At 56.3% G+C, this 21833-nt stretch overlaps 37 non-coding genes across 37 annotated transcripts; all 37 read right to left on the bottom strand.

The window, feature by feature from the left end:
* Positions 1 to 252: 252 nt before the first annotated feature.
* Positions 253 to 371, bottom strand: LOC147848119 (5S ribosomal RNA). Its single transcript, XR_015532117.1, has one exon. It is a non-coding gene; the product is annotated as a 5S ribosomal RNA (ribosomal RNA).
* Positions 372 to 842: 471 nt separating this feature from the next.
* LOC147848118 (5S ribosomal RNA) lies at positions 843 to 961 on the bottom strand. Its single transcript, XR_015532115.1, has one exon. It is a non-coding gene; the product is annotated as a 5S ribosomal RNA (ribosomal RNA).
* Positions 962 to 1432: 471 nt separating this feature from the next.
* Positions 1433 to 1551, bottom strand: LOC147848117 (5S ribosomal RNA). The gene has a single exon (XR_015532114.1). It is a non-coding gene; the product is annotated as a 5S ribosomal RNA (ribosomal RNA).
* A 471-nt stretch (positions 1552 to 2022) lies between these two features.
* On the bottom strand, positions 2023 to 2141 carry LOC147848116 (5S ribosomal RNA). Its single transcript, XR_015532113.1, has one exon. It is a non-coding gene; the product is annotated as a 5S ribosomal RNA (ribosomal RNA).
* A 471-nt stretch (positions 2142 to 2612) lies between these two features.
* LOC147848115 (5S ribosomal RNA) lies at positions 2613 to 2731 on the bottom strand. Its single transcript, XR_015532112.1, has one exon. It is a non-coding gene; the product is annotated as a 5S ribosomal RNA (ribosomal RNA).
* A 471-nt stretch (positions 2732 to 3202) lies between these two features.
* Positions 3203 to 3321, bottom strand: LOC147848114 (5S ribosomal RNA). Its single transcript, XR_015532111.1, has one exon. It is a non-coding gene; the product is annotated as a 5S ribosomal RNA (ribosomal RNA).
* Positions 3322 to 3792: 471 nt separating this feature from the next.
* LOC147848113 (5S ribosomal RNA) lies at positions 3793 to 3911 on the bottom strand. Its single transcript, XR_015532110.1, has one exon. It is a non-coding gene; the product is annotated as a 5S ribosomal RNA (ribosomal RNA).
* Positions 3912 to 4382: 471 nt separating this feature from the next.
* Positions 4383 to 4501, bottom strand: LOC147848112 (5S ribosomal RNA). The gene has a single exon (XR_015532109.1). It is a non-coding gene; the product is annotated as a 5S ribosomal RNA (ribosomal RNA).
* Positions 4502 to 4972: 471 nt separating this feature from the next.
* Positions 4973 to 5091, bottom strand: LOC147848111 (5S ribosomal RNA). The gene has a single exon (XR_015532108.1). It is a non-coding gene; the product is annotated as a 5S ribosomal RNA (ribosomal RNA).
* Positions 5092 to 5562: 471 nt separating this feature from the next.
* LOC147848110 (5S ribosomal RNA) lies at positions 5563 to 5681 on the bottom strand. Its single transcript, XR_015532107.1, has one exon. It is a non-coding gene; the product is annotated as a 5S ribosomal RNA (ribosomal RNA).
* Positions 5682 to 6152: 471 nt separating this feature from the next.
* Positions 6153 to 6271, bottom strand: LOC147848109 (5S ribosomal RNA). The gene has a single exon (XR_015532106.1). It is a non-coding gene; the product is annotated as a 5S ribosomal RNA (ribosomal RNA).
* A 471-nt stretch (positions 6272 to 6742) lies between these two features.
* LOC147848108 (5S ribosomal RNA) lies at positions 6743 to 6861 on the bottom strand. Its single transcript, XR_015532104.1, has one exon. It is a non-coding gene; the product is annotated as a 5S ribosomal RNA (ribosomal RNA).
* A 471-nt stretch (positions 6862 to 7332) lies between these two features.
* On the bottom strand, positions 7333 to 7451 carry LOC147848107 (5S ribosomal RNA). Its single transcript, XR_015532103.1, has one exon. It is a non-coding gene; the product is annotated as a 5S ribosomal RNA (ribosomal RNA).
* A 471-nt stretch (positions 7452 to 7922) lies between these two features.
* Positions 7923 to 8041, bottom strand: LOC147848106 (5S ribosomal RNA). The gene has a single exon (XR_015532102.1). It is a non-coding gene; the product is annotated as a 5S ribosomal RNA (ribosomal RNA).
* Positions 8042 to 8512: 471 nt separating this feature from the next.
* Positions 8513 to 8631, bottom strand: LOC147848105 (5S ribosomal RNA). Its single transcript, XR_015532101.1, has one exon. It is a non-coding gene; the product is annotated as a 5S ribosomal RNA (ribosomal RNA).
* Positions 8632 to 9102: 471 nt separating this feature from the next.
* LOC147848104 (5S ribosomal RNA) lies at positions 9103 to 9221 on the bottom strand. Its single transcript, XR_015532100.1, has one exon. It is a non-coding gene; the product is annotated as a 5S ribosomal RNA (ribosomal RNA).
* A 471-nt stretch (positions 9222 to 9692) lies between these two features.
* On the bottom strand, positions 9693 to 9811 carry LOC147848103 (5S ribosomal RNA). Its single transcript, XR_015532099.1, has one exon. It is a non-coding gene; the product is annotated as a 5S ribosomal RNA (ribosomal RNA).
* Positions 9812 to 10282: 471 nt separating this feature from the next.
* LOC147848102 (5S ribosomal RNA) lies at positions 10283 to 10401 on the bottom strand. Its single transcript, XR_015532118.1, has one exon. It is a non-coding gene; the product is annotated as a 5S ribosomal RNA (ribosomal RNA).
* A 471-nt stretch (positions 10402 to 10872) lies between these two features.
* LOC147848101 (5S ribosomal RNA) lies at positions 10873 to 10991 on the bottom strand. Its single transcript, XR_015532098.1, has one exon. It is a non-coding gene; the product is annotated as a 5S ribosomal RNA (ribosomal RNA).
* Positions 10992 to 11462: 471 nt separating this feature from the next.
* LOC147848100 (5S ribosomal RNA) lies at positions 11463 to 11581 on the bottom strand. The gene has a single exon (XR_015532097.1). It is a non-coding gene; the product is annotated as a 5S ribosomal RNA (ribosomal RNA).
* Positions 11582 to 12052: 471 nt separating this feature from the next.
* On the bottom strand, positions 12053 to 12171 carry LOC147848099 (5S ribosomal RNA). The gene has a single exon (XR_015532096.1). It is a non-coding gene; the product is annotated as a 5S ribosomal RNA (ribosomal RNA).
* Positions 12172 to 12642: 471 nt separating this feature from the next.
* Positions 12643 to 12761, bottom strand: LOC147848098 (5S ribosomal RNA). The gene has a single exon (XR_015532095.1). It is a non-coding gene; the product is annotated as a 5S ribosomal RNA (ribosomal RNA).
* Positions 12762 to 13232: 471 nt separating this feature from the next.
* Positions 13233 to 13351, bottom strand: LOC147848097 (5S ribosomal RNA). Its single transcript, XR_015532093.1, has one exon. It is a non-coding gene; the product is annotated as a 5S ribosomal RNA (ribosomal RNA).
* Positions 13352 to 13822: 471 nt separating this feature from the next.
* Positions 13823 to 13941, bottom strand: LOC147848096 (5S ribosomal RNA). Its single transcript, XR_015532092.1, has one exon. It is a non-coding gene; the product is annotated as a 5S ribosomal RNA (ribosomal RNA).
* A 471-nt stretch (positions 13942 to 14412) lies between these two features.
* LOC147848095 (5S ribosomal RNA) lies at positions 14413 to 14531 on the bottom strand. Its single transcript, XR_015532091.1, has one exon. It is a non-coding gene; the product is annotated as a 5S ribosomal RNA (ribosomal RNA).
* Positions 14532 to 15002: 471 nt separating this feature from the next.
* On the bottom strand, positions 15003 to 15121 carry LOC147848094 (5S ribosomal RNA). The gene has a single exon (XR_015532090.1). It is a non-coding gene; the product is annotated as a 5S ribosomal RNA (ribosomal RNA).
* Positions 15122 to 15592: 471 nt separating this feature from the next.
* Positions 15593 to 15711, bottom strand: LOC147848093 (5S ribosomal RNA). The gene has a single exon (XR_015532089.1). It is a non-coding gene; the product is annotated as a 5S ribosomal RNA (ribosomal RNA).
* Positions 15712 to 16182: 471 nt separating this feature from the next.
* On the bottom strand, positions 16183 to 16301 carry LOC147848092 (5S ribosomal RNA). Its single transcript, XR_015532088.1, has one exon. It is a non-coding gene; the product is annotated as a 5S ribosomal RNA (ribosomal RNA).
* Positions 16302 to 16772: 471 nt separating this feature from the next.
* On the bottom strand, positions 16773 to 16891 carry LOC147848091 (5S ribosomal RNA). Its single transcript, XR_015532087.1, has one exon. It is a non-coding gene; the product is annotated as a 5S ribosomal RNA (ribosomal RNA).
* Positions 16892 to 17362: 471 nt separating this feature from the next.
* On the bottom strand, positions 17363 to 17481 carry LOC147848090 (5S ribosomal RNA). Its single transcript, XR_015532086.1, has one exon. It is a non-coding gene; the product is annotated as a 5S ribosomal RNA (ribosomal RNA).
* Positions 17482 to 17952: 471 nt separating this feature from the next.
* LOC147848089 (5S ribosomal RNA) lies at positions 17953 to 18071 on the bottom strand. Its single transcript, XR_015532085.1, has one exon. It is a non-coding gene; the product is annotated as a 5S ribosomal RNA (ribosomal RNA).
* Positions 18072 to 18542: 471 nt separating this feature from the next.
* LOC147848088 (5S ribosomal RNA) lies at positions 18543 to 18661 on the bottom strand. The gene has a single exon (XR_015532084.1). It is a non-coding gene; the product is annotated as a 5S ribosomal RNA (ribosomal RNA).
* Positions 18662 to 19132: 471 nt separating this feature from the next.
* LOC147848087 (5S ribosomal RNA) lies at positions 19133 to 19251 on the bottom strand. The gene has a single exon (XR_015532119.1). It is a non-coding gene; the product is annotated as a 5S ribosomal RNA (ribosomal RNA).
* A 471-nt stretch (positions 19252 to 19722) lies between these two features.
* Positions 19723 to 19841, bottom strand: LOC147848086 (5S ribosomal RNA). The gene has a single exon (XR_015532116.1). It is a non-coding gene; the product is annotated as a 5S ribosomal RNA (ribosomal RNA).
* Positions 19842 to 20312: 471 nt separating this feature from the next.
* On the bottom strand, positions 20313 to 20431 carry LOC147848085 (5S ribosomal RNA). Its single transcript, XR_015532105.1, has one exon. It is a non-coding gene; the product is annotated as a 5S ribosomal RNA (ribosomal RNA).
* Positions 20432 to 20902: 471 nt separating this feature from the next.
* LOC147848084 (5S ribosomal RNA) lies at positions 20903 to 21021 on the bottom strand. Its single transcript, XR_015532094.1, has one exon. It is a non-coding gene; the product is annotated as a 5S ribosomal RNA (ribosomal RNA).
* Positions 21022 to 21492: 471 nt separating this feature from the next.
* LOC147848083 (5S ribosomal RNA) lies at positions 21493 to 21611 on the bottom strand. The gene has a single exon (XR_015532083.1). It is a non-coding gene; the product is annotated as a 5S ribosomal RNA (ribosomal RNA).
* Between the last annotated feature and the right edge of the window lie 222 nt (positions 21612 to 21833).

The raw sequence follows: 21833 nt of genomic DNA, 5'->3' as shown, positions 1-21833 counted from the left end.
CACTCATGCCCACCCCATAAAGCCTCTTACGCCCTCTCGTTGATACGGATGACACTCTCAACCCACACCGAATGACAATGCCCCCCATTACGCGTCACCCATCCTATGCTCTCGTCCGCCTCTACGAATGCCAAGAGGCCCACGCGCACGGGAACGGCTCCGGCGGGAAAAGAACGCAACCCGTGCCCAGGACTTCCCGGGTGGTCACCCATCCCTGTACTGTGCACGAAAAGAACACGACTCGAAGCAAAAAGGGTGCAGCACCAGGACTTCCCGGGAGGTCACCCATCCCAGTACTGTTCTGGCCCAAGCGCGCTTAACTGCGGAGTTCTGATGGGATCCGGTGTATTAGCGCTGGTATGACCGCACCACGACAGTGCCCTGCGTTCCGAGGTACTAATGCTATGCCAACCTACACAAAAATGCTCTACGAGGACAACTAAGATCGAGGGACCCACCACGTCACCGTCCCAACCGCACGCGCGACGGGCGCCGGCGAAGGCTAAGGCTAAGGCTTTGGATCCTAGAGAAAGACTACATGTATATATATATATACATATATATATCCCCTGCCCGGATTCGAACCTCGCCACTCATGCCCACCCCATAAAGCCTCTTACGCCCTCTCGTTGATACGGATGACACTCTCAACCCACACCGAATGACAATGCCCCCCATTACGCGTCACCCATCCTATGCTCTCGTCCGCCTCTACGAATGCCAAGAGGCCCACGCGCACGGGAACGGCTCCGGCGGGAAAAGAACGCAACCCGTGCCCAGGACTTCCCGGGTGGTCACCCATCCCTGTACTGTGCACGAAAAGAACACGACTCGAAGCAAAAAGGGTGCAGCACCAGGACTTCCCGGGAGGTCACCCATCCCAGTACTGTTCTGGCCCAAGCGCGCTTAACTGCGGAGTTCTGATGGGATCCGGTGTATTAGCGCTGGTATGACCGCACCACGACAGTGCCCTGCGTTCCGAGGTACTAATGCTATGCCAACCTACACAAAAATGCTCTACGAGGACAACTAAGATCGAGGGACCCACCACGTCACCGTCCCAACCGCACGCGCGACGGGCGCCGGCGAAGGCTAAGGCTAAGGCTTTGGATCCTAGAGAAAGACTACATGTATATATATATATACATATATATATCCCCTGCCCGGATTCGAACCTCGCCACTCATGCCCACCCCATAAAGCCTCTTACGCCCTCTCGTTGATACGGATGACACTCTCAACCCACACCGAATGACAATGCCCCCCATTACGCGTCACCCATCCTATGCTCTCGTCCGCCTCTACGAATGCCAAGAGGCCCACGCGCACGGGAACGGCTCCGGCGGGAAAAGAACGCAACCCGTGCCCAGGACTTCCCGGGTGGTCACCCATCCCTGTACTGTGCACGAAAAGAACACGACTCGAAGCAAAAAGGGTGCAGCACCAGGACTTCCCGGGAGGTCACCCATCCCAGTACTGTTCTGGCCCAAGCGCGCTTAACTGCGGAGTTCTGATGGGATCCGGTGTATTAGCGCTGGTATGACCGCACCACGACAGTGCCCTGCGTTCCGAGGTACTAATGCTATGCCAACCTACACAAAAATGCTCTACGAGGACAACTAAGATCGAGGGACCCACCACGTCACCGTCCCAACCGCACGCGCGACGGGCGCCGGCGAAGGCTAAGGCTAAGGCTTTGGATCCTAGAGAAAGACTACATGTATATATATATATACATATATATATCCCCTGCCCGGATTCGAACCTCGCCACTCATGCCCACCCCATAAAGCCTCTTACGCCCTCTCGTTGATACGGATGACACTCTCAACCCACACCGAATGACAATGCCCCCCATTACGCGTCACCCATCCTATGCTCTCGTCCGCCTCTACGAATGCCAAGAGGCCCACGCGCACGGGAACGGCTCCGGCGGGAAAAGAACGCAACCCGTGCCCAGGACTTCCCGGGTGGTCACCCATCCCTGTACTGTGCACGAAAAGAACACGACTCGAAGCAAAAAGGGTGCAGCACCAGGACTTCCCGGGAGGTCACCCATCCCAGTACTGTTCTGGCCCAAGCGCGCTTAACTGCGGAGTTCTGATGGGATCCGGTGTATTAGCGCTGGTATGACCGCACCACGACAGTGCCCTGCGTTCCGAGGTACTAATGCTATGCCAACCTACACAAAAATGCTCTACGAGGACAACTAAGATCGAGGGACCCACCACGTCACCGTCCCAACCGCACGCGCGACGGGCGCCGGCGAAGGCTAAGGCTAAGGCTTTGGATCCTAGAGAAAGACTACATGTATATATATATATACATATATATATCCCCTGCCCGGATTCGAACCTCGCCACTCATGCCCACCCCATAAAGCCTCTTACGCCCTCTCGTTGATACGGATGACACTCTCAACCCACACCGAATGACAATGCCCCCCATTACGCGTCACCCATCCTATGCTCTCGTCCGCCTCTACGAATGCCAAGAGGCCCACGCGCACGGGAACGGCTCCGGCGGGAAAAGAACGCAACCCGTGCCCAGGACTTCCCGGGTGGTCACCCATCCCTGTACTGTGCACGAAAAGAACACGACTCGAAGCAAAAAGGGTGCAGCACCAGGACTTCCCGGGAGGTCACCCATCCCAGTACTGTTCTGGCCCAAGCGCGCTTAACTGCGGAGTTCTGATGGGATCCGGTGTATTAGCGCTGGTATGACCGCACCACGACAGTGCCCTGCGTTCCGAGGTACTAATGCTATGCCAACCTACACAAAAATGCTCTACGAGGACAACTAAGATCGAGGGACCCACCACGTCACCGTCCCAACCGCACGCGCGACGGGCGCCGGCGAAGGCTAAGGCTAAGGCTTTGGATCCTAGAGAAAGACTACATGTATATATATATATACATATATATATCCCCTGCCCGGATTCGAACCTCGCCACTCATGCCCACCCCATAAAGCCTCTTACGCCCTCTCGTTGATACGGATGACACTCTCAACCCACACCGAATGACAATGCCCCCCATTACGCGTCACCCATCCTATGCTCTCGTCCGCCTCTACGAATGCCAAGAGGCCCACGCGCACGGGAACGGCTCCGGCGGGAAAAGAACGCAACCCGTGCCCAGGACTTCCCGGGTGGTCACCCATCCCTGTACTGTGCACGAAAAGAACACGACTCGAAGCAAAAAGGGTGCAGCACCAGGACTTCCCGGGAGGTCACCCATCCCAGTACTGTTCTGGCCCAAGCGCGCTTAACTGCGGAGTTCTGATGGGATCCGGTGTATTAGCGCTGGTATGACCGCACCACGACAGTGCCCTGCGTTCCGAGGTACTAATGCTATGCCAACCTACACAAAAATGCTCTACGAGGACAACTAAGATCGAGGGACCCACCACGTCACCGTCCCAACCGCACGCGCGACGGGCGCCGGCGAAGGCTAAGGCTAAGGCTTTGGATCCTAGAGAAAGACTACATGTATATATATATATACATATATATATCCCCTGCCCGGATTCGAACCTCGCCACTCATGCCCACCCCATAAAGCCTCTTACGCCCTCTCGTTGATACGGATGACACTCTCAACCCACACCGAATGACAATGCCCCCCATTACGCGTCACCCATCCTATGCTCTCGTCCGCCTCTACGAATGCCAAGAGGCCCACGCGCACGGGAACGGCTCCGGCGGGAAAAGAACGCAACCCGTGCCCAGGACTTCCCGGGTGGTCACCCATCCCTGTACTGTGCACGAAAAGAACACGACTCGAAGCAAAAAGGGTGCAGCACCAGGACTTCCCGGGAGGTCACCCATCCCAGTACTGTTCTGGCCCAAGCGCGCTTAACTGCGGAGTTCTGATGGGATCCGGTGTATTAGCGCTGGTATGACCGCACCACGACAGTGCCCTGCGTTCCGAGGTACTAATGCTATGCCAACCTACACAAAAATGCTCTACGAGGACAACTAAGATCGAGGGACCCACCACGTCACCGTCCCAACCGCACGCGCGACGGGCGCCGGCGAAGGCTAAGGCTAAGGCTTTGGATCCTAGAGAAAGACTACATGTATATATATATATACATATATATATCCCCTGCCCGGATTCGAACCTCGCCACTCATGCCCACCCCATAAAGCCTCTTACGCCCTCTCGTTGATACGGATGACACTCTCAACCCACACCGAATGACAATGCCCCCCATTACGCGTCACCCATCCTATGCTCTCGTCCGCCTCTACGAATGCCAAGAGGCCCACGCGCACGGGAACGGCTCCGGCGGGAAAAGAACGCAACCCGTGCCCAGGACTTCCCGGGTGGTCACCCATCCCTGTACTGTGCACGAAAAGAACACGACTCGAAGCAAAAAGGGTGCAGCACCAGGACTTCCCGGGAGGTCACCCATCCCAGTACTGTTCTGGCCCAAGCGCGCTTAACTGCGGAGTTCTGATGGGATCCGGTGTATTAGCGCTGGTATGACCGCACCACGACAGTGCCCTGCGTTCCGAGGTACTAATGCTATGCCAACCTACACAAAAATGCTCTACGAGGACAACTAAGATCGAGGGACCCACCACGTCACCGTCCCAACCGCACGCGCGACGGGCGCCGGCGAAGGCTAAGGCTAAGGCTTTGGATCCTAGAGAAAGACTACATGTATATATATATATACATATATATATCCCCTGCCCGGATTCGAACCTCGCCACTCATGCCCACCCCATAAAGCCTCTTACGCCCTCTCGTTGATACGGATGACACTCTCAACCCACACCGAATGACAATGCCCCCCATTACGCGTCACCCATCCTATGCTCTCGTCCGCCTCTACGAATGCCAAGAGGCCCACGCGCACGGGAACGGCTCCGGCGGGAAAAGAACGCAACCCGTGCCCAGGACTTCCCGGGTGGTCACCCATCCCTGTACTGTGCACGAAAAGAACACGACTCGAAGCAAAAAGGGTGCAGCACCAGGACTTCCCGGGAGGTCACCCATCCCAGTACTGTTCTGGCCCAAGCGCGCTTAACTGCGGAGTTCTGATGGGATCCGGTGTATTAGCGCTGGTATGACCGCACCACGACAGTGCCCTGCGTTCCGAGGTACTAATGCTATGCCAACCTACACAAAAATGCTCTACGAGGACAACTAAGATCGAGGGACCCACCACGTCACCGTCCCAACCGCACGCGCGACGGGCGCCGGCGAAGGCTAAGGCTAAGGCTTTGGATCCTAGAGAAAGACTACATGTATATATATATATACATATATATATCCCCTGCCCGGATTCGAACCTCGCCACTCATGCCCACCCCATAAAGCCTCTTACGCCCTCTCGTTGATACGGATGACACTCTCAACCCACACCGAATGACAATGCCCCCCATTACGCGTCACCCATCCTATGCTCTCGTCCGCCTCTACGAATGCCAAGAGGCCCACGCGCACGGGAACGGCTCCGGCGGGAAAAGAACGCAACCCGTGCCCAGGACTTCCCGGGTGGTCACCCATCCCTGTACTGTGCACGAAAAGAACACGACTCGAAGCAAAAAGGGTGCAGCACCAGGACTTCCCGGGAGGTCACCCATCCCAGTACTGTTCTGGCCCAAGCGCGCTTAACTGCGGAGTTCTGATGGGATCCGGTGTATTAGCGCTGGTATGACCGCACCACGACAGTGCCCTGCGTTCCGAGGTACTAATGCTATGCCAACCTACACAAAAATGCTCTACGAGGACAACTAAGATCGAGGGACCCACCACGTCACCGTCCCAACCGCACGCGCGACGGGCGCCGGCGAAGGCTAAGGCTAAGGCTTTGGATCCTAGAGAAAGACTACATGTATATATATATATACATATATATATCCCCTGCCCGGATTCGAACCTCGCCACTCATGCCCACCCCATAAAGCCTCTTACGCCCTCTCGTTGATACGGATGACACTCTCAACCCACACCGAATGACAATGCCCCCCATTACGCGTCACCCATCCTATGCTCTCGTCCGCCTCTACGAATGCCAAGAGGCCCACGCGCACGGGAACGGCTCCGGCGGGAAAAGAACGCAACCCGTGCCCAGGACTTCCCGGGTGGTCACCCATCCCTGTACTGTGCACGAAAAGAACACGACTCGAAGCAAAAAGGGTGCAGCACCAGGACTTCCCGGGAGGTCACCCATCCCAGTACTGTTCTGGCCCAAGCGCGCTTAACTGCGGAGTTCTGATGGGATCCGGTGTATTAGCGCTGGTATGACCGCACCACGACAGTGCCCTGCGTTCCGAGGTACTAATGCTATGCCAACCTACACAAAAATGCTCTACGAGGACAACTAAGATCGAGGGACCCACCACGTCACCGTCCCAACCGCACGCGCGACGGGCGCCGGCGAAGGCTAAGGCTAAGGCTTTGGATCCTAGAGAAAGACTACATGTATATATATATATACATATATATATCCCCTGCCCGGATTCGAACCTCGCCACTCATGCCCACCCCATAAAGCCTCTTACGCCCTCTCGTTGATACGGATGACACTCTCAACCCACACCGAATGACAATGCCCCCCATTACGCGTCACCCATCCTATGCTCTCGTCCGCCTCTACGAATGCCAAGAGGCCCACGCGCACGGGAACGGCTCCGGCGGGAAAAGAACGCAACCCGTGCCCAGGACTTCCCGGGTGGTCACCCATCCCTGTACTGTGCACGAAAAGAACACGACTCGAAGCAAAAAGGGTGCAGCACCAGGACTTCCCGGGAGGTCACCCATCCCAGTACTGTTCTGGCCCAAGCGCGCTTAACTGCGGAGTTCTGATGGGATCCGGTGTATTAGCGCTGGTATGACCGCACCACGACAGTGCCCTGCGTTCCGAGGTACTAATGCTATGCCAACCTACACAAAAATGCTCTACGAGGACAACTAAGATCGAGGGACCCACCACGTCACCGTCCCAACCGCACGCGCGACGGGCGCCGGCGAAGGCTAAGGCTAAGGCTTTGGATCCTAGAGAAAGACTACATGTATATATATATATACATATATATATCCCCTGCCCGGATTCGAACCTCGCCACTCATGCCCACCCCATAAAGCCTCTTACGCCCTCTCGTTGATACGGATGACACTCTCAACCCACACCGAATGACAATGCCCCCCATTACGCGTCACCCATCCTATGCTCTCGTCCGCCTCTACGAATGCCAAGAGGCCCACGCGCACGGGAACGGCTCCGGCGGGAAAAGAACGCAACCCGTGCCCAGGACTTCCCGGGTGGTCACCCATCCCTGTACTGTGCACGAAAAGAACACGACTCGAAGCAAAAAGGGTGCAGCACCAGGACTTCCCGGGAGGTCACCCATCCCAGTACTGTTCTGGCCCAAGCGCGCTTAACTGCGGAGTTCTGATGGGATCCGGTGTATTAGCGCTGGTATGACCGCACCACGACAGTGCCCTGCGTTCCGAGGTACTAATGCTATGCCAACCTACACAAAAATGCTCTACGAGGACAACTAAGATCGAGGGACCCACCACGTCACCGTCCCAACCGCACGCGCGACGGGCGCCGGCGAAGGCTAAGGCTAAGGCTTTGGATCCTAGAGAAAGACTACATGTATATATATATATACATATATATATCCCCTGCCCGGATTCGAACCTCGCCACTCATGCCCACCCCATAAAGCCTCTTACGCCCTCTCGTTGATACGGATGACACTCTCAACCCACACCGAATGACAATGCCCCCCATTACGCGTCACCCATCCTATGCTCTCGTCCGCCTCTACGAATGCCAAGAGGCCCACGCGCACGGGAACGGCTCCGGCGGGAAAAGAACGCAACCCGTGCCCAGGACTTCCCGGGTGGTCACCCATCCCTGTACTGTGCACGAAAAGAACACGACTCGAAGCAAAAAGGGTGCAGCACCAGGACTTCCCGGGAGGTCACCCATCCCAGTACTGTTCTGGCCCAAGCGCGCTTAACTGCGGAGTTCTGATGGGATCCGGTGTATTAGCGCTGGTATGACCGCACCACGACAGTGCCCTGCGTTCCGAGGTACTAATGCTATGCCAACCTACACAAAAATGCTCTACGAGGACAACTAAGATCGAGGGACCCACCACGTCACCGTCCCAACCGCACGCGCGACGGGCGCCGGCGAAGGCTAAGGCTAAGGCTTTGGATCCTAGAGAAAGACTACATGTATATATATATATACATATATATATCCCCTGCCCGGATTCGAACCTCGCCACTCATGCCCACCCCATAAAGCCTCTTACGCCCTCTCGTTGATACGGATGACACTCTCAACCCACACCGAATGACAATGCCCCCCATTACGCGTCACCCATCCTATGCTCTCGTCCGCCTCTACGAATGCCAAGAGGCCCACGCGCACGGGAACGGCTCCGGCGGGAAAAGAACGCAACCCGTGCCCAGGACTTCCCGGGTGGTCACCCATCCCTGTACTGTGCACGAAAAGAACACGACTCGAAGCAAAAAGGGTGCAGCACCAGGACTTCCCGGGAGGTCACCCATCCCAGTACTGTTCTGGCCCAAGCGCGCTTAACTGCGGAGTTCTGATGGGATCCGGTGTATTAGCGCTGGTATGACCGCACCACGACAGTGCCCTGCGTTCCGAGGTACTAATGCTATGCCAACCTACACAAAAATGCTCTACGAGGACAACTAAGATCGAGGGACCCACCACGTCACCGTCCCAACCGCACGCGCGACGGGCGCCGGCGAAGGCTAAGGCTAAGGCTTTGGATCCTAGAGAAAGACTACATGTATATATATATATACATATATATATCCCCTGCCCGGATTCGAACCTCGCCACTCATGCCCACCCCATAAAGCCTCTTACGCCCTCTCGTTGATACGGATGACACTCTCAACCCACACCGAATGACAATGCCCCCCATTACGCGTCACCCATCCTATGCTCTCGTCCGCCTCTACGAATGCCAAGAGGCCCACGCGCACGGGAACGGCTCCGGCGGGAAAAGAACGCAACCCGTGCCCAGGACTTCCCGGGTGGTCACCCATCCCTGTACTGTGCACGAAAAGAACACGACTCGAAGCAAAAAGGGTGCAGCACCAGGACTTCCCGGGAGGTCACCCATCCCAGTACTGTTCTGGCCCAAGCGCGCTTAACTGCGGAGTTCTGATGGGATCCGGTGTATTAGCGCTGGTATGACCGCACCACGACAGTGCCCTGCGTTCCGAGGTACTAATGCTATGCCAACCTACACAAAAATGCTCTACGAGGACAACTAAGATCGAGGGACCCACCACGTCACCGTCCCAACCGCACGCGCGACGGGCGCCGGCGAAGGCTAAGGCTAAGGCTTTGGATCCTAGAGAAAGACTACATGTATATATATATATACATATATATATCCCCTGCCCGGATTCGAACCTCGCCACTCATGCCCACCCCATAAAGCCTCTTACGCCCTCTCGTTGATACGGATGACACTCTCAACCCACACCGAATGACAATGCCCCCCATTACGCGTCACCCATCCTATGCTCTCGTCCGCCTCTACGAATGCCAAGAGGCCCACGCGCACGGGAACGGCTCCGGCGGGAAAAGAACGCAACCCGTGCCCAGGACTTCCCGGGTGGTCACCCATCCCTGTACTGTGCACGAAAAGAACACGACTCGAAGCAAAAAGGGTGCAGCACCAGGACTTCCCGGGAGGTCACCCATCCCAGTACTGTTCTGGCCCAAGCGCGCTTAACTGCGGAGTTCTGATGGGATCCGGTGTATTAGCGCTGGTATGACCGCACCACGACAGTGCCCTGCGTTCCGAGGTACTAATGCTATGCCAACCTACACAAAAATGCTCTACGAGGACAACTAAGATCGAGGGACCCACCACGTCACCGTCCCAACCGCACGCGCGACGGGCGCCGGCGAAGGCTAAGGCTAAGGCTTTGGATCCTAGAGAAAGACTACATGTATATATATATATACATATATATATCCCCTGCCCGGATTCGAACCTCGCCACTCATGCCCACCCCATAAAGCCTCTTACGCCCTCTCGTTGATACGGATGACACTCTCAACCCACACCGAATGACAATGCCCCCCATTACGCGTCACCCATCCTATGCTCTCGTCCGCCTCTACGAATGCCAAGAGGCCCACGCGCACGGGAACGGCTCCGGCGGGAAAAGAACGCAACCCGTGCCCAGGACTTCCCGGGTGGTCACCCATCCCTGTACTGTGCACGAAAAGAACACGACTCGAAGCAAAAAGGGTGCAGCACCAGGACTTCCCGGGAGGTCACCCATCCCAGTACTGTTCTGGCCCAAGCGCGCTTAACTACGGAGTTCTGATGGGATCCGGTGTATTAGCGCTGGTATGACCGCACCACGACAGTGCCCTGCGTTCCGAGGTACTAATGCTATGCCAACCTACACAAAAATGCTCTACGAGGACAACTAAGATCGAGGGACCCACCACGTCACCGTCCCAACCGCACGCGCGACGGGCGCCGGCGAAGGCTAAGGCTAAGGCTTTGGATCCTAGAGAAAGACTACATGTATATATATATATACATATATATATCCCCTGCCCGGATTCGAACCTCGCCACTCATGCCCACCCCATAAAGCCTCTTACGCCCTCTCGTTGATACGGATGACACTCTCAACCCACACCGAATGACAATGCCCCCCATTACGCGTCACCCATCCTATGCTCTCGTCCGCCTCTACGAATGCCAAGAGGCCCACGCGCACGGGAACGGCTCCGGCGGGAAAAGAACGCAACCCGTGCCCAGGACTTCCCGGGTGGTCACCCATCCCTGTACTGTGCACGAAAAGAACACGACTCGAAGCAAAAAGGGTGCAGCACCAGGACTTCCCGGGAGGTCACCCATCCCAGTACTGTTCTGGCCCAAGCGCGCTTAACTGCGGAGTTCTGATGGGATCCGGTGTATTAGCGCTGGTATGACCGCACCACGACAGTGCCCTGCGTTCCGAGGTACTAATGCTATGCCAACCTACACAAAAATGCTCTACGAGGACAACTAAGATCGAGGGACCCACCACGTCACCGTCCCAACCGCACGCGCGACGGGCGCCGGCGAAGGCTAAGGCTAAGGCTTTGGATCCTAGAGAAAGACTACATGTATATATATATATACATATATATATCCCCTGCCCGGATTCGAACCTCGCCACTCATGCCCACCCCATAAAGCCTCTTACGCCCTCTCGTTGATACGGATGACACTCTCAACCCACACCGAATGACAATGCCCCCCATTACGCGTCACCCATCCTATGCTCTCGTCCGCCTCTACGAATGCCAAGAGGCCCACGCGCACGGGAACGGCTCCGGCGGGAAAAGAACGCAACCCGTGCCCAGGACTTCCCGGGTGGTCACCCATCCCTGTACTGTGCACGAAAAGAACACGACTCGAAGCAAAAAGGGTGCAGCACCAGGACTTCCCGGGAGGTCACCCATCCCAGTACTGTTCTGGCCCAAGCGCGCTTAACTGCGGAGTTCTGATGGGATCCGGTGTATTAGCGCTGGTATGACCGCACCACGACAGTGCCCTGCGTTCCGAGGTACTAATGCTATGCCAACCTACACAAAAATGCTCTACGAGGACAACTAAGATCGAGGGACCCACCACGTCACCGTCCCAACCGCACGCGCGACGGGCGCCGGCGAAGGCTAAGGCTAAGGCTTTGGATCCTAGAGAAAGACTACATGTATATATATATATACATATATATATCCCCTGCCCGGATTCGAACCTCGCCACTCATGCCCACCCCATAAAGCCTCTTACGCCCTCTCGTTGATACGGATGACACTCTCAACCCACACCGAATGACAATGCCCCCCATTACGCGTCACCCATCCTATGCTCTCGTCCGCCTCTACGAATGCCAAGAGGCCCACGCGCACGGGAACGGCTCCGGCGGGAAAAGAACGCAACCCGTGCCCAGGACTTCCCGGGTGGTCACCCATCCCTGTACTGTGCACGAAAAGAACACGACTCGAAGCAAAAAGGGTGCAGCACCAGGACTTCCCGGGAGGTCACCCATCCCAGTACTGTTCTGGCCCAAGCGCGCTTAACTGCGGAGTTCTGATGGGATCCGGTGTATTAGCGCTGGTATGACCGCACCACGACAGTGCCCTGCGTTCCGAGGTACTAATGCTATGCCAACCTACACAAAAATGCTCTACGAGGACAACTAAGATCGAGGGACCCACCACGTCACCGTCCCAACCGCACGCGCGACGGGCGCCGGCGAAGGCTAAGGCTAAGGCTTTGGATCCTAGAGAAAGACTACATGTATATATATATATACATATATATATCCCCTGCCCGGATTCGAACCTCGCCACTCATGCCCACCCCATAAAGCCTCTTACGCCCTCTCGTTGATACGGATGACACTCTCAACCCACACCGAATGACAATGCCCCCCATTACGCGTCACCCATCCTATGCTCTCGTCCGCCTCTACGAATGCCAAGAGGCCCACGCGCACGGGAACGGCTCCGGCGGGAAAAGAACGCAACCCGTGCCCAGGACTTCCCGGGTGGTCACCCATCCCTGTACTGTGCACGAAAAGAACACGACTCGAAGCAAAAAGGGTGCAGCACCAGGACTTCCCGGGAGGTCACCCATCCCAGTACTGTTCTGGCCCAAGCGCGCTTAACTGCGGAGTTCTGATGGGATCCGGTGTATTAGCGCTGGTATGACCGCACCACGACAGTGCCCTGCGTTCCGAGGTACTAATGCTATGCCAACCTACACAAAAATGCTCTACGAGGACAACTAAGATCGAGGGACCCACCACGTCACCGTCCCAACCGCACGCGCGACGGGCGCCGGCGAAGGCTAAGGCTAAGGCTTTGGATCCTAGAGAAAGACTACATGTATATATATATATACATATATATATCCCCTGCCCGGATTCGAACCTCGCCACTCATGCCCACCCCATAAAGCCTCTTACGCCCTCTCGTTGATACGGATGACACTCTCAACCCACACCGAATGACAATGCCCCCCATTACGCGTCACCCATCCTATGCTCTCGTCCGCCTCTACGAATGCCAAGAGGCCCACGCGCACGGGAACGGCTCCGGCGGGAAAAGAACGCAACCCGTGCCCAGGACTTCCCGGGTGGTCACCCATCCCTGTACTGTGCACGAAAAGAACACGACTCGAAGCAAAAAGGGTGCAGCACCAGGACTTCCCGGGAGGTCACCCATCCCAGTACTGTTCTGGCCCAAGCGCGCTTAACTGCGGAGTTCTGATGGGATCCGGTGTATTAGCGCTGGTATGACCGCACCACGACAGTGCCCTGCGTTCCGAGGTACTAATGCTATGCCAACCTACACAAAAATGCTCTACGAGGACAACTAAGATCGAGGGACCCACCACGTCACCGTCCCAACCGCACGCGCGACGGGCGCCGGCGAAGGCTAAGGCTAAGGCTTTGGATCCTAGAGAAAGACTACATGTATATATATATATACATATATATATCCCCTGCCCGGATTCGAACCTCGCCACTCATGCCCACCCCATAAAGCCTCTTACGCCCTCTCGTTGATACGGATGACACTCTCAACCCACACCGAATGACAATGCCCCCCATTACGCGTCACCCATCCTATGCTCTCGTCCGCCTCTACGAATGCCAAGAGGCCCACGCGCACGGGAACGGCTCCGGCGGGAAAAGAACGCAACCCGTGCCCAGGACTTCCCGGGTGGTCACCCATCCCTGTACTGTGCACGAAAAGAACACGACTCGAAGCAAAAAGGGTGCAGCACCAGGACTTCCCGGGAGGTCACCCATCCCAGTACTGTTCTGGCCCAAGCGCGCTTAACTGCGGAGTTCTGATGGGATCCGGTGTATTAGCGCTGGTATGACCGCACCACGACAGTGCCCTGCGTTCCGAGGTACTAATGCTATGCCAACCTACACAAAAATGCTCTACGAGGACAACTAAGATCGAGGGACCCACCACGTCACCGTCCCAACCGCACGCGCGACGGGCGCCGGCGAAGGCTAAGGCTAAGGCTTTGGATCCTAGAGAAAGACTACATGTATATATATATATACATATATATATCCCCTGCCCGGATTCGAACCTCGCCACTCATGCCCACCCCATAAAGCCTCTTACGCCCTCTCGTTGATACGGATGACACTCTCAACCCACACCGAATGACAATGCCCCCCATTACGCGTCACCCATCCTATGCTCTCGTCCGCCTCTACGAATGCCAAGAGGCCCACGCGCACGGGAACGGCTCCGGCGGGAAAAGAACGCAACCCGTGCCCAGGACTTCCCGGGTGGTCACCCATCCCTGTACTGTGCACGAAAAGAACACGACTCGAAGCAAAAAGGGTGCAGCACCAGGACTTCCCGGGAGGTCACCCATCCCAGTACTGTTCTGGCCCAAGCGCGCTTAACTGCGGAGTTCTGATGGGATCCGGTGTATTAGCGCTGGTATGACCGCACCACGACAGTGCCCTGCGTTCCGAGGTACTAATGCTATGCCAACCTACACAAAAATGCTCTACGAGGACAACTAAGATCGAGGGACCCACCACGTCACCGTCCCAACCGCACGCGCGACGGGCGCCGGCGAAGGCTAAGGCTAAGGCTTTGGATCCTAGAGAAAGACTACATGTATATATATATATACATATATATATCCCCTGCCCGGATTCGAACCTCGCCACTCATGCCCACCCCATAAAGCCTCTTACGCCCTCTCGTTGATACGGATGACACTCTCAACCCACACCGAATGACAATGCCCCCCATTACGCGTCACCCATCCTATGCTCTCGTCCGCCTCTACGAATGCCAAGAGGCCCACGCGCACGGGAACGGCTCCGGCGGGAAAAGAACGCAACCCGTGCCCAGGACTTCCCGGGTGGTCACCCATCCCTGTACTGTGCACGAAAAGAACACGACTCGAAGCAAAAAGGGTGCAGCACCAGGACTTCCCGGGAGGTCACCCATCCCAGTACTGTTCTGGCCCAAGCGCGCTTAACTGCGGAGTTCTGATGGGATCCGGTGTATTAGCGCTGGTATGACCGCACCACGACAGTGCCCTGCGTTCCGAGGTACTAATGCTATGCCAACCTACACAAAAATGCTCTACGAGGACAACTAAGATCGAGGGACCCACCACGTCACCGTCCCAACCGCACGCGCGACGGGCGCCGGCGAAGGCTAAGGCTAAGGCTTTGGATCCTAGAGAAAGACTACATGTATATATATATATACATATATATATCCCCTGCCCGGATTCGAACCTCGCCACTCATGCCCACCCCATAAAGCCTCTTACGCCCTCTCGTTGATACGGATGACACTCTCAACCCACACCGAATGACAATGCCCCCCATTACGCGTCACCCATCCTATGCTCTCGTCCGCCTCTACGAATGCCAAGAGGCCCACGCGCACGGGAACGGCTCCGGCGGGAAAAGAACGCAACCCGTGCCCAGGACTTCCCGGGTGGTCACCCATCCCTGTACTGTGCACGAAAAGAACACGACTCGAAGCAAAAAGGGTGCAGCACCAGGACTTCCCGGGAGGTCACCCATCCCAGTACTGTTCTGGCCCAAGCGCGCTTAACTGCGGAGTTCTGATGGGATCCGGTGTATTAGCGCTGGTATGACCGCACCACGACAGTGCCCTGCGTTCCGAGGTACTAATGCTATGCCAACCTACACAAAAATGCTCTACGAGGACAACTAAGATCGAGGGACCCACCACGTCACCGTCCCAACCGCACGCGCGACGGGCGCCGGCGAAGGCTAAGGCTAAGGCTTTGGATCCTAGAGAAAGACTACATGTATATATATATATACATATATATATCCCCTGCCCGGATTCGAACCTCGCCACTCATGCCCACCCCATAAAGCCTCTTACGCCCTCTCGTTGATACGGATGACACTCTCAACCCACACCGAATGACAATGCCCCCCATTACGCGTCACCCATCCTATGCTCTCGTCCGCCTCTACGAATGCCAAGAGGCCCACGCGCACGGGAACGGCTCCGGCGGGAAAAGAACGCAACCCGTGCCCAGGACTTCCCGGGTGGTCACCCATCCCTGTACTGTGCACGAAAAGAACACGACTCGAAGCAAAAAGGGTGCAGCACCAGGACTTCCCGGGAGGTCACCCATCCCAGTACTGTTCTGGCCCAAGCGCGCTTAACTGCGGAGTTCTGATGGGATCCGGTGTATTAGCGCTGGTATGACCGCACCACGACAGTGCCCTGCGTTCCGAGGTACTAATGCTATGCCAACCTACACAAAAATGCTCTACGAGGACAACTAAGATCGAGGGACCCACCACGTCACCGTCCCAACCGCACGCGCGACGGGCGCCGGCGAAGGCTAAGGCTAAGGCTTTGGATCCTAGAGAAAGACTACATGTATATATATATATACATATATATATCCCCTGCCCGGATTCGAACCTCGCCACTCATGCCCACCCCATAAAGCCTCTTACGCCCTCTCGTTGATACGGATGACACTCTCAACCCACACCGAATGACAATGCCCCCCATTACGCGTCACCCATCCTATGCTCTCGTCCGCCTCTACGAATGCCAAGAGGCCCACGCGCACGGGAACGGCTCCGGCGGGAAAAGAACGCAACCCGTGCCCAGGACTTCCCGGGTGGTCACCCATCCCTGTACTGTGCACGAAAAGAACACGACTCGAAGCAAAAAGGGTGCAGCACCAGGACTTCCCGGGAGGTCACCCATCCCAGTACTGTTCTGGCCCAAGCGCGCTTAACTGCGGAGTTCTGATGGGATCCGGTGTATTAGCGCTGGTATGACCGCACCACGACAGTGCCCTGCGTTCCGAGGTACTAATGCTATGCCAACCTACACAAAAATGCTCTACGAGGACAACTAAGATCGAGGGACCCACCACGTCACCGTCCCAACCGCACGCGCGACGGGCGCCGGCGAAGGCTAAGGCTAAGGCTTTGGATCCTAGAGAAAGACTACATGTATATATATATATACATATATATATCCCCTGCCCGGATTCGAACCTCGCCACTCATGCCCACCCCATAAAGCCTCTTACGCCCTCTCGTTGATACGGATGACACTCTCAACCCACACCGAATGACAATGCCCCCCATTACGCGTCACCCATCCTATGCTCTCGTCCGCCTCTACGAATGCCAAGAGGCCCACGCGCACGGGAACGGCTCCGGCGGGAAAAGAACGCAACCCGTGCCCAGGACTTCCCGGGTGGTCACCCATCCCTGTACTGTGCACGAAAAGAACACGACTCGAAGCAAAAAGGGTGCAGCACCAGGACTTCCCGGGAGGTCACCCATCCCAGTACTGTTCTGGCCCAAGCGCGCTTAACTGCGGAGTTCTGATGGGATCCGGTGTATTAGCGCTGGTATGACCGCACCACGACAGTGCCCTGCGTTCCGAGGTACTAATGCTATGCCAACCTACACAAAAATGCTCTACGAGGACAACTAAGATCGAGGGACCCACCACGTCACCGTCCCAACCGCACGCGCGACGGGCGCCGGCGAAGGCTAAGGCTAAGGCTTTGGATCCTAGAGAAAGACTACATGTATATATATATATACATATATATATCCCCTGCCCGGATTCGAACCTCGCCACTCATGCCCACCCCATAAAGCCTCTTACGCCCTCTCGTTGATACGGATGACACTCTCAACCCACACCGAATGACAATGCCCCCCATTACGCGTCACCCATCCTATGCTCTCGTCCGCCTCTACGAATGCCAAGAGGCCCACGCGCACGGGAACGGCTCCGGCGGGAAAAGAACGCAACCCGTGCCCAGGACTTCCCGGGTGGTCACCCATCCCTGTACTGTGCACGAAAAGAACACGACTCGAAGCAAAAAGGGTGCAGCACCAGGACTTCCCGGGAGGTCACCCATCCCAGTACTGTTCTGGCCCAAGCGCGCTTAACTGCGGAGTTCTGATGGGATCCGGTGTATTAGCGCTGGTATGACCGCACCACGACAGTGCCCTGCGTTCCGAGGTACTAATGCTATGCCAACCTACACAAAAATGCTCTACGAGGACAACTAAGATCGAGGGACCCACCACGTCACCGTCCCAACCGCACGCGCGACGGGCGCCGGCGAAGGCTAAGGCTAAGGCTTTGGATCCTAGAGAAAGACTACATGTATATATATATATACATATATATATCCCCTGCCCGGATTCGAACCTCGCCACTCATGCCCACCCCATAAAGCCTCTTACGCCCTCTCGTTGATACGGATGACACTCTCAACCCACACCGAATGACAATGCCCCCCATTACGCGTCACCCATCCTATGCTCTCGTCCGCCTCTACGAATGCCAAGAGGCCCACGCGCACGGGAACGGCTCCGGCGGGAAAAGAACGCAACCCGTGCCCAGGACTTCCCGGGTGGTCACCCATCCCTGTACTGTGCACGAAAAGAACACGACTCGAAGCAAAAAGGGTGCAGCACCAGGACTTCCCGGGAGGTCACCCATCCCAGTACTGTTCTGGCCCAAGCGCGCTTAACTGCGGAGTTCTGATGGGATCCGGTGTATTAGCGCTGGTATGACCGCACCACGACAGTGCCCTGCGTTCCGAGGTACTAATGCTATGCCAACCTACACAAAAATGCTCTACGAGGACAACTAAGATCGAGGGACCCACCACGTCACCGTCCCAACCGCACGCGCGACGGGCGCCGGCGAAGGCTAAGGCTAAGGCTTTGGATCCTAGAGAAAGACTACATGTATATATATATATACATATATATATCCCCTGCCCGGATTCGAACCTCGCCACTCATGCCCACCCCATAAAGCCTCTTACGCCCTCTCGTTGATACGGATGACACTCTCAACCCACACCGAATGACAATGCCCCCCATTACGCGTCACCCATCCTATGCTCTCGTCCGCCTCTACGAATGCCAAGAGGCCCACGCGCACGGGAACGGCTCCGGCGGGAAAAGAACGCAACCCGTGCCCAGGACTTCCCGGGTGGTCACCCATCCCTGTACTGTGCACGAAAAGAACACGACTCGAAGCAAAAAGGGTGCAGCACCAGGACTTCCCGGGAGGTCACCCATCCCAGTACTGTTCTGGCCCAAGCGCGCTTAACTGCGGAGTTCTGATGGGATCCGGTGTATTAGCGCTGGTATGACCGCACCACGACAGTGCCCTGCGTTCCGAGGTACTAATGCTATGCCAACCTACACAAAAATGCTCTACGAGGACAACTAAGATCGAGGGACCCACCACGTCACCGTCCCAACCGCACGCGCGACGGGCGCCGGCGAAGGCTAAGGCTAAGGCTTTGGATCCTAGAGAAAGACTACATGTATATATATATATACATATATATATCCCCTGCCCGGATTCGAACCTCGCCACTCATGCCCACCCCATAAAGCCTCTTACGCCCTCTCGTTGATACGGATGACACTCTCAACCCACACCGAATGACAATGCCCCCCATTACGCGTCACCCATCCTATGCTCTCGTCCGCCTCTACGAATGCCAAGAGGCCCACGCGCACGGGAACGGCTCCGGCGGGAAAAGAACGCAACCCGTGCCCAGGACTTCCCGGGTGGTCACCCATCCCTGTACTGTGCACGAAAAGAACACGACTCGAAGCAAAAAGGGTGCAGCACCAGGACTTCCCGGGAGGTCACCCATCCCAGTACTGTTCTGGCCCAAGCGCGCTTAACTGCGGAGTTCTGATGGGATCCGGTGTATTAGCGCTGGTATGACCGCACCACGACAGTGCCCTGCGTTCCGAGGTACTAATGCTATGCCAACCTACACAAAAATGCTCTACGAGGACAACTAAGATCGAGGACCCACCACGTCACCGTCCCAACCGCACGCGCGACGGGCGCCGGCGAAGGCTAAGGCTAAGGCTTTGGATCCTAGAGAAAGACTACATGTATATATATATATACATATATATATCCCCTGCCCGGATTCGAACCTCGCCACTCATGCCCACCCCATAAAGCCTCTTACGCCCTCTCGTTGATACGGATGACACTCTCAACCCACACCGAATGACAATGCCCCCCATTACGCGTCACCCATCCTATGCTCTCGTCCGCCTCTACGAATGCCAAGAGGCCCACGCCGCACGGGAACGGCTCCGGCGGGAAAAGAACGCAACCCGTGCCCAGGACTTCCCGGGTGGTCACCCATCCCTGTACTGTGCACGAAAAGAACACGACTCGAAGCAAAAAGGGTGCAGCACCAGGACTTCCCGGGAGGTCACCCATCCCAGTACTGTTCTGGCCCAAGCGCGCTTAACTGCGGAGTTCTGATGGGATCCGGTGTATTAGCGCTGGTATGACCGCACCACGACAGTGCCCTGCGTTCCGAGGTACTAATGCTATGCCAACCTACACAAAAATGCTCTACGAGGACAACTAAGATCGAGGGACCCACCACGTCACCGTCCCAACCGCACGCGCGACGGGCGCCGGCGAAGGCTAAGGCTAAGGCTTTGGATCCTAGAGAAAGACTACATGTATATATATATATACATATATATATCCCCTGCCCGGATTCGAACCTCGCCACTCATGCCCACCCCATAAAGCCTCTTACGCCCTCTCGTTGATACGGATGACACTCTCAACCCACACCGAATGACAATGCCCCCCATTACGCGTCACCCATCCTATGCTCTCGTCCGCCTCTACGAATGCCAAGAGGCCCACGCGCACGGGAACGGCTCCGGCGGGAAAAGAACGCAACCCGTGCCCAGGACTTCCCGGGTGGTCACCCATCCCTGTACTGTGCACGAAAAGAACACGACTCGAAGCAAAAAGGGTGCAGCACCAGGACTTCCCGGGAGGTCACCCATCCCAGTACTGTTCTGGCCCAAGCGCGCTTAACTGCGGAGTTCTGATGGGATCCGGTGTATTAGCGCTGGTATGACCGCACCACGACAGTGCCCTGCGTTCCGAGGTACTAATGCTATGCCAACCTACACAAAAATGCTCTACGAGGACAACTAAGATCGAGGGACCCACCACGTCACCGTCCCAACCGCACGCGCGACGGGCGCCGGCGAAGGCTAAGGCTAAGGCTTTGGATCCTAGAGAAAGACTACATGTATATATATATATACATATATATATCCCCTGCCCGGATTCGAACCTCGCCACTCATGCCCACCCCATAAAGCCTCTTACGCCCTCTCGTTGATACGGATGACACTCTCAACCCACACCGAATGACAATGCCCCCCATTACGCGTCACCCATCCTATGCTCTCGTCCGCCTCTACGAATGCCAAGAGGCCCACGCGCACGGGAACGGCTCCGGCGGGAAAAGAACGCAACCCGTGCCCAGGACTTCCCGGGTGGTCACCCATCCCTGTACTGTGCACGAAAAGAACACGACTCGAAGCAAAAAGGGTGCAGCACCAGGACTTCCCGGGAGGTCACCCATCCCAGTACTGTTCTGGCCCAAGCGCGCTTAACTGCGGAGTTCTGATGGGATCCGGTGTATTAGCGCTGGTATGACCGCACCACGACAGTGCCCTGCGTTCCGAGGTACTAATGCTATGCCAACCTACACAAAAATGCTCTACGAGGACAACTAAGATCGAGGGACCCACCACGTCACCGTCCCAACCGCACGCGCGACGGGCGCCGGCGAAGGCTAAGGCTAAGGCTTTGGATCCTAGAGAAAGACTACATGTATATATATATATACATATATATATCCCCTGCCCGGATTCGAACCTCGCCAC

This window comes from Azolla caroliniana, unplaced genomic scaffold, assembly GCF_043228905.1.
Source record: "Azolla caroliniana isolate FFs.n. ecotype wild unplaced genomic scaffold, voAzoCaro1.0.p SCAF_508, whole genome shotgun sequence".
In the NCBI taxonomy this organism is placed as follows: Eukaryota; Viridiplantae; Streptophyta; class Polypodiopsida; order Salviniales; family Salviniaceae; genus Azolla; species Azolla caroliniana.
The sequence above is the reverse complement of the archived record's forward strand: the minus strand, read 5'-3'. Positions and strand labels throughout refer to the sequence as shown.